The 15,059-nt window shown below is 40.6% G+C and overlaps 1 protein-coding gene across 1 annotated transcript in view; it reads left to right on the forward strand.

Annotated features, from left to right (window-relative positions):
- Window positions 1–15,059, forward strand: part of pag1 (phosphoprotein membrane anchor with glycosphingolipid microdomains 1) — a 102,618-nt gene that overhangs the window by 13,965 nt on the left and 73,594 nt on the right. Inside the window, exon 2 of the mRNA XM_043689090.1 lies at window positions 11,321–11,359. The gene's annotated coding sequence lies outside the window, so the exon portion shown is untranslated. The remainder of the gene's footprint in view (window positions 1–11,320; window positions 11,360–15,059) is intronic.

Here is a 15,059-nt window from a genome sequence, read left to right on the forward strand (position 1 = left end):
GAAGGCTCCTTTAGGGTCTTGGATGGAGGTGAGGGAGGAGGTGTGGGCGCAGGTTTTACAGTTCCTGCGGTGGCAGGGGAAAGTGCCAGGATGGGAGGGTGGGTTGTATTTGCTGAGTTTAGAAGAATGAGAGGAGATTGTATTGAAACTTAGGATTCTTAATAGGACTGATCAGGTAGATGCAGAGAGGTTGTTCCCCTTGTGGGAGAGTCTAGAACCAGAGTGACAGGTGAGAATCTTTCTGAGAGTAGTCAGTCTGCTGGAGTTCATTATCACAAAGGCTGCTGAGGCTGGGTTGTGATGTATACTAACAAGACTGAGATGGACAGGTTTTTAATGATTAAGGGAATCCAGGGTTATTGAGAAAAGCAATGAAGCAGAGTTGACAACTGTCAGATTACAGTGATCTCATTGAATGGTGAAGTAGACTCCATGGGCTGAATGGCCTGCTTCTGCTCCTATCTTTTATGATTGACCCACAGCACCTTCCCATGCAATCTCAGGAGGCATATCACTTATCCTTTTCCTCCTCCCTCCTCATTGTGCAGTATGTCAAAGACTCCTTCCTAGTGAAGTTGCAATTTACCAGCATTTCTTTTAATCTTTGACAACCACCTGATGAAGGAGTGGTGCTCTGAAAGCTAGTGCTTCCAATTAAACCTGTTGGACTATAACCTGGTGTTGTGATTTTTAACTTAATGAAAGTGAAGTACTGTACTTGCGAGAGATCTGAAATAAAAACAAAGTATACAGAGAATCTCAGGCTGGTAGCATCCACGGAGAAAGAAATGAAGTTACTGTTTTGAGTCCAATGGCTCTTCTGAATTATTAACACCTACCCTGGACCTAACTCTCTTCTCCTGAAACACACTCTTCATATTTTGTTCTATGATACCCAGAATCTGTAGTGTCCCTCATTCTTCCTTTTTATTCCCTATCGTTTTCATCCAGCATCTGTTTACAAAACATATTACATCACTTTTCCACTTCTCATCTCTGAAGAAAAGTTATATTGGACTCAAAACATATTAATCCTTTCTTCCTTCACAGATACTGCTACACCTGAGTTTCACCAGCACTTTCGGTGTTTATTTCCCTTTTCGAAAATCTGCAGTATTTTGCATTTGTGTGATGCTGCTTCTCTCTGTCTGTCTCTCTCACTCTCCTGTTTGATCTATCTTCTGCTGATGACGCATAAATTAAGAATCGATGGTCAGTCCCTCACTGTACGTCAGTCTCTTGTCTGACATACTCATTTCCTCGGTGGGCATGCACAATTTTTCCCCTGTCGTTACCAGGACCCACTCAATTGTACACCCCAGTGGCTCTCTGATGAAACAACACAAACTATTTCATTATATTATTGCAAGGATACTGAGGCGGCATGGTGGCACAGTGGTTAGCACTGCTGCCTCACAGCGCCGGAGACCCGGGTTCAATTCCCGCCTCAGGCGACTAACTGTGTGGAGTTTGCACGTTCTCCCCGTGTCTGCGTGGGTTTCCTCCGGGTGCTCCGGTTTCCTCCCACAGTCCAAAGCTGTGCAGGTCAGGTGAATTGGCCATGCTAAATTGCCTGTAGTGTTAGGTAAGGGGTAAATGTATGGGTGGGTTGTGCTTCGGCGGGTCGGTGTGGACTAGTTGGGCCGAAGGGCCTGTTTCCACGCTGTAATGTAATCTTAAAAAAAAATGTAATCTAATCTAATGTAATGTAATTTTGTGAATTCCACTTTGTCCACAAAGTTAACTTTATTAACCTTCTCCAATTTCTACTGTTTGTGCTCCATCTCTCTCTGCCACATTTTAGATTAGATTCCCAACAGTGTGAAAACAGGCCCTTCGGCCCAACCAGTCCACACTGACCCCTCCGAAGAGTAACCCACCCAGAACTATTTCCAGCACATCCTTTGACCACCAACGTGCAAACTGCACCCCATGCGCCCCCAACCACCCCTCTCTTCTCTACCCCCCCAACAAACATCCGCTGCACCATCTCCTAATAATTTAAATATAGTACAAGTAAGAGAGCTAGTACATCAGTTGAAAATATCAGTGAATTGTTAATGGTCACAATGTTGGTAGATTCTTCCAGAATGTAAAATTGATCTGCATTTACATTATGGAATACATATAAATTATTGCTATAGCCTGAACATGTCAGATGTCTTGCTGGAACTAACACTTGTGTTATTCTGGGATGATTGTGAGAGTTTTGAAAATGATCTGTGGATTGTTCAGCAATTTTACTTATATTGTGTGAGGAAGACTGTTCCTGAAGGCATCAAAGGCAATTAAAACCTGACAATGAGCAGTCACAGATTATTGCTTGAATCTTAATGCAAAGGCTTCTCACTTAGATGATTGTCAGTATCCATAGAGCCTTTCTGATTTGCAGCTTCTCCATGCGCAGTTGTGTGGGAAAGTGATTAAGCAAGTATTGTATTAGGAAGTTCATGTGGAGTGGGGAAAAACAGAGTTCATGCTCATTAGTCAAAGAAAATTCTTAAGCGAATCATCTTCTGCGGTGATCTTGGAAAATTATTATGCTGTGCTTCAGCCAGATGTTTAAACTATTCCAAGGGATCTCTAGGGAAACAGTTTGCTTCCTTCAGCGACTATTATGGTATGGAAAATCACTTTAGTTTCAGTTCATTACATTCTATAATCCTATTTGTTTAATGTTATTAGACAGCTGCATCAGTCACATATTATATTTGTTCTTACTGCATAACTTATAATTTTCATAGCCAATGCTTACCAAGCAGACAGGTGGATACATAACTGTAATTTATCTGGGTAGTGATAATCAGATAAAACCAATGGACGAACTTGTGCGTTGAATGAAACCATGTTTTGCACTGTGGTATTCTGCAGTGGCTTCAAAATGTGTGACACATTTGTTTAATTGCATTTACTAATGCACATCACACATGCAGATCTACTTCATAATGGATTTTTCACAAGTCACAATGCATTCCTTTGTGGTTTGGTCTAATTAGTGACTGAGGGAATTTTACACGGCTACAATATGTTCAAAGTCTTGGGTGATGAGGGGAGAAAAGTGATCAATTGTTTCGGTATATATGTTGACCCAGCTACTTAAGGTAGCTTATTTGTGCTGCAGTGAAATGTTTTGCATTCAATCTCAGACCAGTAATTATGGTTTCTGTGGTCTCCAAAATAGCTCCTCATCATGCAATGTTTTAGAATGAGTTCTCATGCTGTAAGTTATTACATACTGTAAAATATGAAGATACATATCCTATGATGTGAATTATAGTAGGTCAGTGTGCAATGATATTAAAGGACCCACACATTGACATTGTCAATCCTGTCAAAATGAATTGAGACCTGGAACATCAAGAGCTTCATTAGCAACCCTAGCAGCAACAGACCTGAATATCGCACTGCTGTCATACCAGTGATCTCCAGTCTTTTGATGCCATGGCTCTGAATTAGAGACAGTGGGCAGGAGAATACCAACTCTCTATGATTGGTTTTGCCATAAAAAAACAAACCAGGTGACCACCTCAGTGAGCTCCACTTTTGAATAAAGAAATACCTCATGACCCTTTGACCCCTCCTAACCCAGAACCACAGTTAGTAGTATGTGCTGCTTGACCCTAGAAGCAATGCATGAGGCCAAAGAGAAATTCTATTGCCGCCTTTATCAGTCATTGACCCATGTCCCAAAGGCAGACAAGCTGATTCTTAGTGACTTCAATGTCAAAGTTGTGAGGAAAACTGACCTCTGCAAAGCAGTGATTGGCAATGAAAGCATTGGGAAACCAAAAACCATTGCAATGCTCCTCCCGATGAAAAGCCCAGAGTATAGTCTGGTAAAAACGAACAATTGTTTCATCAGGAGGACAAGTGCAAGATGACGGGCGGCACGGTGGCACAGTGGTTAGCACTGCTGCCTCACAGCGCCAGAGACCCGGGTTCAATTCCCGCCTCAGGCAACTGACTGTGTGGAGTTTGCATGTTCTCCCCGTGTCTGCGTGGGTTTCCTCCGGGTGCTCTGGTTTCCTCCCACAGTCCAAAGATGTGCAGGTCAGGTGAATTGGCCGTGCTAAATTGCCCGTAGTGTTAGGTAAGGGGTAAATGTAGGGGTATGGGTGGGTTGCCCTTCGGCGGGTCGACTTGTTGGGCCGAAGGGCCTGTTTCCACACTGTAAGTAATCTAATCTAATCTTATCACATGATAGCTCGCTCACCGGAGACATTGGCACCCGATTAACTACATCTTGATCTGAGCATGGGACTGCAAACATGTTCACATCACCATGTTATGACAAAAGCTAATGACTGGACTGACCATCTGGTCTACTTTATAGAACGTAGAACATTACAGCGCAGTACAGGCCCTTCGGCCCTCGATGTTACGCCGAACCTTCTCCATCTCCTTAGGCCAAAAGTAGCAGTGGTGTCAGAAAATTCAAAGCTGACAGGCTTGAAGACTGTGTGAAGAAAGACCTACACAGTCAGTGCCTCACATCCAATCCGATGATGCACAATGAGCAGGACTGCAGAATGTCCAAAGCATCTGGTCTGCCCTTAAATCCACTAAAAACAGCACTTGCAAAGAGACTCTAGGTTTCTGAACAAAGAAGCTGGTTTGATGAGAATAAGCAGGAGACCAGGAGCTGTGTAATCACAATTGAAAGGTGTTCCTGAATGGAAGCATGACCAAACTGTGAAGGAAAGAAGTACGTTGACAGAAAAATGAAGACCAAGCTCTAACGAAAGCCCATGGTTAAAGAAAAGAAAATATTTGGAAAAAACACAGGAAACATTGCAACTCACTGACAGCCATGACATGCTTGGATACTTCAGGATGTGGAGGTGCTGGTGTTGGATTGGGGTGGACAAAGTTTAAAAATCTCACAACGCCAGGTTATAATCCAACAGTTTATTTGTAAATACTGTTGGAGTGCTCCGAAACCTTATACTTCCAAATAAACCTGTTGGACTATAACATGGTGTTGTGAGAGTTTTAACTTTGGATACTTCAGTGCAGTCATGACCATCTACAGTCCAAGTACATAAGGACCTACTATTCAGCGAAAGAATGGAGTGGTGCTCAACGGGGTCAGGGAGTCAATCAGAGCTTGTTGTTAGGAGCATTTTGAGGTGAATCTCAGTTGAGAAAATTCTCAATGTAAATGCCCTTATTCTCATCCCACAGCATGTTATTTGCCACCACCTCAGCACAACCCCAGCCCAACATGGGATTTTCCCTCCTGATAGTGGACAACCAACGTGATTACAGGTGCAGATGGAATCCCCACCAAAATGCCACAATAGAAAACATTCTTTGCCTCAAACCCAGTACCAAACTCGTGGTCTACCAAGCAATCATGTACCTGACCTTGTGTTTGCATTGGGGATGCGGACAAAACCTCAAATCCTGAGAGAAATACCACCAGCAATTCCTCTGTAAAATCCTGCAAATGTTAAGGCAGGTAGTCACTTTAATATCAGTCTCCTCTCCTAGGCCACATATCCAGCAGCAAGGTACTGATTAGTATCTACAACTGATTTGAGGCAAATTGCCTTACAGAAGACTTCCAAAACAAACTCTTTACTCTCAGCTCTGTTACAGCAAGATGTTATCTGGAGCACAGAAATGGGATACTGTCACCCAAACTGGAGAAAAAGCATCCACACATGTACCATTAAGCTTGAGCACTTCCAACAGGTCTATGTAGATGCATAATATTCATGATTTGGAGATGCCGGTGTTGGACTGGGGTGTACAAAATTAAAAATCTCACAACACTAGCTTATAGTCCAACAGGTTTAATTGGAAGCACTAGCTTTCGGAGCGCTGCTCCTTCATCAGGTGGTTCCATAATATTCATGTCATTGCTATCAGCCTGACACTGCTGTTGAAGTTGCCTATATGTTATGGACCAGATCAAACCCCCTACAAATATATCAAGGGGATTGCCTACACCCTAACATTTACCTTACATAAATTGCAGTGTATCAATGTAATTTGATTACACTATTTGGCTTTAAGCAAAACTCACTTTATTCTTACCGTACATTTTTTTAAAAGTACAAACAAAAGAATGTAAAAATGCTCTGCCTAACTCTATTGGAAAACATAACAGAATACTAGATTATTTAACTACTAAACAGCATCTGATCCAATATCATAACACTCCATGAACACACCCTTGGCAAAGGCAAAGTCAGGAAACTAGAGAGAGAGAAACAGAGAGGGAGAGCTTCTGCAGCCAACTTTCAAACTCTAACAGTTGTTGAGTACTCAACTAAAACCCTGTTTCTGTGGGAGCCTGACTCCACCCATTCAGGCTGCTTCTATTGTTCCAACTTAAAAAAAAACCAAGGACTCACAAGCTGTTTACTTTATTGGCTTGGAGATGACCGCTTAGTACCCATGGCTCTTCAAAAACAAACAGGAAGAAACACAACTCTAAAAGCCATAGTTTTGTCACCTATACAACAGTAATTGGATTGTATTTTTGTATGATTGTATTTTTATCATTCAAATAAAAGATGTATTTGAAGATATTTCCAAGTGATAATATGGAATGGGATTAAATACTGTTTTAATAAGTAAAATATTCACAGCCTGGAAGTAACATGATCAAAATTCTGCAAATAAATTTCCCCAACACTAAGTTGACTTTACAGCTTCAGCAATTTATTGCAATTATATTAAACTAAATTCAATCTTAAAATCATTTAAAATTAATTTAACATGAGAGGGCTGTCATTATAGCTCCCAATGTCTCAGCAAATATCATCTTTGAAATATTTAGGCATCTTCATCCAGTGTATTCATCGTCTAATATTTATAAATTTCTCACATCCATAATTTTCATCACTTCTCCTAAATATTCAATGGTATTTAATGAAATTTAATTGTGTAGTACTTTTGCAAAAATATACCCAGCATTCCATTAAATCTGTCCAATATTAAACAATCATCATGCTAAAAATGTTAATTTTTAAATGTTTCCTTACAGTCACTGTGTCTTTTCAAACTTAATCTTGCTGTTTCGTTTATCATACATTACCCCACAGCAGGTGATTGGCAGAAGTTGGAACGGCTTGCAGGAAATAGTCAGCATGCAGGTTAAATGGATAAAGAATTTGATTCTTGACATGGACAGCAAACAGGATATGGTCCTGTCTGGTGTTGATCATAGAGTACTTAAAGTATTATTTTCATGCAGTGAGTTTTGCTAATCAAATGTTTTTTTTTTGGATTTGTTTTGGCTCAGATTTAAAATTAATGATTGAACTAGTAGCTTTTCAATCATGTCAGTCAAATGCAATAAAAACTTTATGACAATGGAGAGAGGTCAGAAGTGGCAAGGAAATATGAAATTAAATAACTATTTCATGAAATGTATTGAAAAATAATGAAGTATTTTTTTCTCAAACATTTTTAAACAATCAGAAAAACATGATTGATGTTTAGACTGGAAATCCATTTAAACTGTAATGTGTGCTTTTAAGTAAGATATTTATTAAGGCCAGTCCAAGATATTTTTGTGCTTTATAACCACAGTGGTTGCTGAAATTCTGTGACTTTGTGTAAATGGCCAGTTTTCAGCTTGACTTGATATTTCCAATGAGATTTGAGAATCAGAAAAACTTAAGAAAAATAATTTCTCAGGTAATCACATGAGCAGTTGAGAGTCTACAGTGAAGCATGTTATGAAATGTCTGCAAAAGCATAAATCTATTGAATTCACATAAATCTATTTAATACAATGTATAAAGAATTAGTCAACCATTGCTGTAGTATAGAAAACCAGCATAAAATAGGAATTAGCCTTGGTGTGTAATATAGCAGTCAGGATGCATTGTGGGGATAATGAATCTAATACATTTTATGACTTTGTCTCCAATTTAAAGTTTAGTTGGCCAGTGTAGGAGATGTCCTATATTATAAGAATTGTAATCAAACTCTATGTATCAAATTTTAAACTGCTTTAATTATTGTAACCATTAGTTGCACTTAATGTATGTCTTACCTCATGGTGATAGTGGAGGAGCTTTGTCCAACTAATTGGCTTGCAGGTAGTGTTAAGTAGCTTATTGGGTAAAAGCCATGGAATTTTCACTTGTAGCAATCTTTCAGGTTTTTCAAATTAATGTACCACAATTCTACATCAAGTATTCTTGCATTAGGTGTAGCATGTGTTTATATCTTTTGTAAAAAGGCTGCTTCTTTAATTCAAACAAAGATAAGCGCTTTCTTCTCTCATCAATGTATTTCCTTTTCATTTAGCATGCTAGTCACTCCCATGACCTGAATGTACAATTATCTGAATGTGTTAAATTGTGAACAATTTTGTGTCCTAAACTTTAAAGCCAGTAAATTGAATTAAATTATGCAAAGTCATTTTACAGCTCCTGGGTAGAGAGTTGATGCATTGATCACAATTTGGTTGTTCACATTGAAGTCCCAAAACTGGGTGGAAATGCACATCCACAACACAGGAGAGGTGGGAATCCCACTTGACTAGTAACTCATAAACCAGGCTAATTTTGGGGACAAACAAAAACCGAAGAACTCTTCAGATGCTTGAAATCAAAAATAAAATCAACAATTGCTGGACAACTTTGGAAAAAAGGTCTCTGGACCCGAAACCTTACCTCTGCTTTCTCTCCACACATGCACCTGACTTTTGAGTTTTTCCAACAGTTTCTAGTTTTGGGGGACACTAGTTCAAATCCCAGCGTGATAGCTGGTAAAACGTAAATTCAATTAGTAAATCTGACATTGAAAGCTAATCTCAGTGCTGGTGATCGTGAAACCAGCCTCAATTGTCTCAATGCTTATACTCTTCAGAAAGGAATCTGCTATCCTTACCTGGTATGGCTCCTTTCAGACTACATCCTCAGCATCCTCACTATAGATGCAGGTCCTCCAAAATTTGCACGAATGCAGTATGTTTCAGGGACATCGAGAATTCATTCCATAGCTACCTAATGGACTAGAACAAGGTAGGCAACAACCTATCTCCACATAAAGTCAAGGTACAGGGGGCACCCATCCAAGTTACTAGAAGGAAACTAAATAAGTGGACCAGCACTGGAGGTGTTCACTGGGGTATATTAGTTTGTCCCCACGCATACTTGTGTAATGCCTGATGAAAAAAAAAGTTGAAGTATGAATTGAAATGAGTTATACAATTATTTCAAAACACCATTTGATTACACCGAAATTAAATCCAGTGAGGTTTGATCTGTAAAGTTGAGATACTTGAGACCGCCTGTTATGATGGCCTTTGCACATTCAGTTACCATCACAGGGAAATGAAGGCTCCTGAAAATCAATCAGTGACCCATGCCTCTGAAAGAGCGATTTTTGGTTCTTCATCCTCTCCACTTGTGCTTCATGAAAGTCTGCTGATCAAAGAGTTGCCTATCTCCCTACCAGACATGTCAATCTTTCATTGTTCGATCCCTCTGTAATGCCTTCATCAAGTGACGCTATTATATTTTTTGAGGTAACTTTTTCTCCTTCTGTAGACATGGCTCACACAGTGACCTCCCCGACTGCAGCGCTTTTCCCCTCTGTACCACTGGGTTGGACAATGTGAAGCAAACAACATACAGGAGTATTGTAAGACTTCCCCAAATCTATTGAGGCACCAGAATACCATCTATAAGGTTTTGGTGGACTGCTCAGTTATAGCCATGTGGCAGTGGTTATGTCTGTTCTTTGTCTCTGAGTCAGAGTTGCATACAGGAGTCAGAAGCCATGATTAAGTATATCTCCCCTGCCCACAGAATCTAGTAATGAGCATGGCCTGAAAGGCTGAGGTGATTGTGACTGTCTGTCTGAGGATGTATTAATCATGAAAACTTCTGGAAACCTCAGACCACTGACATGAAGTGCTCCTGGTGCTCACGCACAATCTCTACATTGAGTGAGTGAAAGCCCTTTAATTCCTAAGGACACCTGGTTACTGTGAGGGAGTTTTGATGGCCACATGTGTGATTTCAATGACCTGCTGCACTGGTAAAAACTCAGTCTTGGACTTGCAGCTGATAGCCCTCCTAACCTAACAGGCCTGACCTGTTGTGGATTTGATAGGTAGACCAGTCTGCTGGTACACTCAATGCAGGGATCGGCTACTGACTGGAAAGCTCACCTAGATCTGCAGACAATCCTTGGAAAGAACTGTAGGCAAAGAATTGGCATGCCAATGTCACCTTTAAAGTAAGTCATTGGTTTGTTGCTACTTCTCAGTGCCCTTAACTCCTGTTCCATTATTCTACTTAATTCCATCACTAAAATAAAACAAAATGTTGTAGGTGGTGCTGGAAATCTGATACTAAAAGAGAAATTACCGGGGAATCTCAGGAGGTCTGGCAGCATTGTGGACAGAAAACAGTTAGCATTTAAAGTCCAGTGATTCCTCTTCTGAATGTTGTGAAGAGGAGAGGTCGCTGGACTCTTTGTTTATTTTACTAATCCTGTCATTACCCTACCAAATAGGTGTGGTCTGGAAACACATTCCTGGACTATTCATCGAAGCTAAGCCTCTGTTGGTACACCTATAGAGCCAGCTACAGCCTTCTGTGAACAGGATGTCCTTATCCCATGTGTCCTTCCTGTCCAGACTCCAAGGCCTTTCTCTGGCCACTAAAATACCCTGACTGTTGCAAAGTTGCAGCACGTAGCAACCAGCCCGTCTCTGGGCCACCTCGTCCTCACTGGATGAGAAGACCGATTCCAAACCTCCAATCGCAGATGAGGCCTTTGCTCCCTTGTTACTCCGACAGCTTTTGTTCTGCCTCCTTTTTGGATCTGGGAGAGATCTCTCCAGCAGCAGCAATTCAAATTGGGACTACCCTCTGCTGAGCCATTAAACCTGATAACTGGGCTTGGTTGAGAAGACGTGTGGCAAATACATTAACAGACCTACCATTTATCCATCATGACTGCTGACTGATTTCTCCCCTAATTACACTTGGTGGATTGGCATGGTCTTTGACTGATCTTGTGTCCTTGCTAATATTGCAAATACCTGATAAAAGACTTCTCTAGCAGCACCTTATTTATGTGAAGTGCCTTTCTGTCTCCATTCAGTCAACTAGTGACCTGCCCCCTCTGCGAAAACAGGCTGATGGTGGAATAGGCTGGGGTGTCAGGTTCACGTTGCGTTATTAACTGCCCTACCTTCAATGAAGTGTGGTAAACTTCTGGTAAACTCTGAATTTACAAGTGCAAAGATAGTTGTGGTGAACCACTCTGATGGTATGTCTGCTGTGTAATCTTTATTTTTAGAATGCTTGCTAATTAGTTTATTTTTGTTAACCCACAGCTCCTATGAATTGATCTCCCAGTCAAGAGCCATACTGAGGTATGTCTGAGGAATTGTATGCTTGTTGAAACCAGTTGACCTTTTTGGAAGTAACAATTCAACACTCTCCCAACCCCTGCCCCCACCTGTAGCTTCCATTAGCTTGTCCCTAAAAATAACGCAAATGACAAACCTGTATCATCTTTTATTGCCAAGAATACACAACTCATTGATGAGTGTATCATTATTCACTTGAAGTTCAAGAAGGTGATGCTGTCACCGATTCAAGTGGTAACAGTTTCAGCATGGTGTTTCAATTAGGGTGGACTCCCACTTTAAATTCCAGTGGTGAAGCTCAAAGACGCAAGTGCAATTATTACAATTAAAAATTGCAATCCTATCATGCGAAACATTTTAACTCCTCAAGCAAGGAAACAAGAAACAATATGTTCAGTGTGGCATCTACCTAAAGATGAGCCAAAAGCGAAAGTAGAATCCCTGTGGATGAAATATTCATTTAGGTGTACAGAATTTACTAGGGCAGCAACGTAACAGCTGCCTCTGCTTCAGTTCATGCATGTTATGCAGTGTGTTTTGATCCAAAGCTGTTAACTCTACAGATATCTACTTTCATATAAAAATCCTTTTCACATCTGCTTGTGGGAACATATTGTATAGTCATTCCATGGGAACAGCTCATTAAATTATACTGTTCACAAGCACATGATTTATCTGTCTCATCCTTAGCATACCAAAATTGAAATTTCTAGTTTTGGAGGTCAGTTAATTTTCTTCCTTTGGCAGAGATAAGATGTTGTTTGAAACATGAAGTGTTGCTGGGTTACTTGTAATGGGTAGATTGACTGCAATACCTCCTACTAATTTGTTTCATCAGCTGCACTTAAATCCTCCTTTATCTATCTCCTCCTCTTGTCACTATGATTGTGACTATGTTCATGAAGGGACACCACTAACCGTAAAATAGATTTCTGCTGTCTGCTACCAACAAAGGAAATAATTGCAAGGTGAGTGTTAACTGCACCTCCCCAGTCTCTGAAGTCTTTGAGTATGTGTGCATTTTCTCTATTTTGAGGCACTGGAGACATGATCTTCTCATTTCCAGCAGATTTGGAGGAACTTTCAAAGGTTTTTTTTGTACTTTTACAGTGCATTGCTATACCTGATGCAAGTTTTTTTAAAACTTATAGGAGTGTCAGACTCACTGTAACCCATTAAACCATGACCATGGTCTGCGAATTGAAATTCTGCTCATCTAGAATTTGGTGCGAAGGAGCAGCACCATCCTCTGTGGCCTTTTTTAACTTCAAAAAGTCGATGACTCACTTGTGGGCTATCATCTTGAAATCTGGCTAAACTCAAAACTTTATCATCATCGTCTGCCTACTCCATCTGACAGGCACACTGTGAACCTCACCCAACCAAAGAACCACAACCCTATTTTAATGAAAAACAAGTCTGTGTCATTGCATCAAATCTCTTCTCCATTTTCCTCACAGCAGATAATCTACAGGGCAGGCAGGAAACAGTACAGCCTACGCTACCTTTTACCCAAAACCAAAGCCACTGCAACTTCAGCTGTAGAGATTTAGTATGCAGATGATGTTTCACTTAGAAACTGAGCTCGAGAGGGGATTGTTGACTTTGTGTCAGCATACGCAACAATGAGTCTTTCACGAAACACTGGAAAAATAAGCTTCAATTTCCAAATAGCTGCCGCAATACAGTACCTCGTTCCACTTTGATCAAAATCAATATATCTTGAGGGACTTCACTTGAAGCCGTCGGACATAGAGAATGATGAATTTTCTTGTCTCTAATGTGCCAGCATAGCCTTTAACCAACTATGGAAAGGAGTATTTTAATCAGAATTTCAATTCCAAGATCATGGTCCTGGTTTACAGTGATCCTGATACTCCTATATGTTTAAAACACTTGTCAGTTATCGCAATGCACTGTAAAAGTACAAACTTTGAAAGTTCCTCCAAAACTGCGAGAAAGAAACGCAGTCCGACAGCACTGCAAATGCCAATTTGCCCAACATTGAGATGCCAGTCGCACAAAAACCAGTTCCATAGGTGAGACATGTTTGAAACTAAACTCATGAAGCAGCTGGTTTAGTTGGAAATTAATAGCAGGCAGAAATTCCCAGGAACATAGAGGAAATGTTTTAGAGATGTCCTCAAAGCATCCCTGAAAATGTCATACATATCCTTGCTTACTCATATGGCCATGCTTTGTGATCTACCAAAACTGGAGAAGGCTCAAAATTTTTTTTTAGATTAGATTAATTAGTGTAGAAACAGGCCATTTGGCCCAACAAGTCCACACCGACCCGCAACCCACCCTGACCCATTCCCCTACATTTACCCCTTCACCTAACACTACAGGCAATTTAGCATGGCTAATTCACCTGACCTGCACATTTTTGGACTGTGGGAGGAAATCGGAGCACCAGGAGGAAACCCACACAGGCACAGGGAGAATGTGCAAACTCCACACAGTTGCTCGCCTGAGGTGGGAATTGAACCCCGGTCTCTGGCGCTGTGAGGCAGCAGTGCTAGCCACTGTGCCGCCCACTAATATGTCCAGAAAATGCATCAGGAGCATTAAGAGGAACAGTTGCAGAATCTGAGAGAACACACAAACTACAAGGTTACGGGCCAAGTGCTGAAAAGTGGGATTGGATGGGTTGGTACAAATTCAGTGGGCTGAAGGACCTCCTCTGTGATATTTGACTCTGTGACTCCAAGTGCCAAATTCTTTATCACTTGCTCTGCACATGGTAGAATCTACATATTGTATTTTGGAATTGTTATCTCAGAACACACAAAACCAGAGTTGAACCATCTTCCCAACAATCCCTAGAGATTGGTGAAGATGGAGACGAGGGATTTTGTCCTTTTTCATCTGGCCCCGGCAATCACTTCATTTAATGTAGCTTTTGGGATTTTCTATCACAAATCTAACCCAACAATGAGTCAAACGTTAGCAGAATGATCCTTTTGTAGTCAGAAATTCCTTCCTCTTTATTGCTTAAGACTGCATCGTCACTTCCTCTCCAAGTTTATCTTCTCCACAAGTGGCACTTGTTGTTTTGATTATCTCCTCACCAATTAACCCTCCACGTTTTGGTGATTGTACTGGCAATGGATGTCTTTCCAGAGACTGTTCCTTGTTCCTTTTTCCTTCATGATTACTGTCACCTTCCAAAAACAAACTCTCTCTCAATTACTTTCTCCAACTGCCATTTGCAACATTCTTTTTCTCTTGAAGAGCCTCAAACAAGTCATTGTCCATGACTCCATTCTCATTTCTCCTGAAACTTCCAGTCTAGTTTAAGCACTTCTTAACATTAAAACAGTTATTGTCTGTGATCGTAATTCACCAACTTGTTGAGTCTTCCTTCCATAGTGTTCAGTTTGGTTGGTCATTTTTCTCCAACACCTTTTATTTTTGCACACAGCTCTGTGAGAAACTCTTGAATGGTTCCATTTGACTTGCCCAGACAGAGCTAGGTCACTTCCAACAGTCGTTTCTTCAACAGTGGTCCTACCTGCTCCAAATTCATACATTATTTTTACCAACAGACTCCAAGATCTGAGGAAATCTAACCCCACTCTCCCTTAACAGCATGTTATCTTTACATTGTCAATAGTTGTGGTGATTTTTTACATATATATCATGATTTCTATTCCTCCTGCATAACAACTGAAAAACTTCTGTGCTGTAATAATGCTTA

The sequence above is a fragment of the Chiloscyllium plagiosum genome, chromosome 4, assembly GCF_004010195.1.
Source record: "Chiloscyllium plagiosum isolate BGI_BamShark_2017 chromosome 4, ASM401019v2, whole genome shotgun sequence".
Lineage (NCBI taxonomy): Eukaryota > Metazoa > Chordata > Chondrichthyes > Orectolobiformes > Hemiscylliidae > Chiloscyllium > Chiloscyllium plagiosum.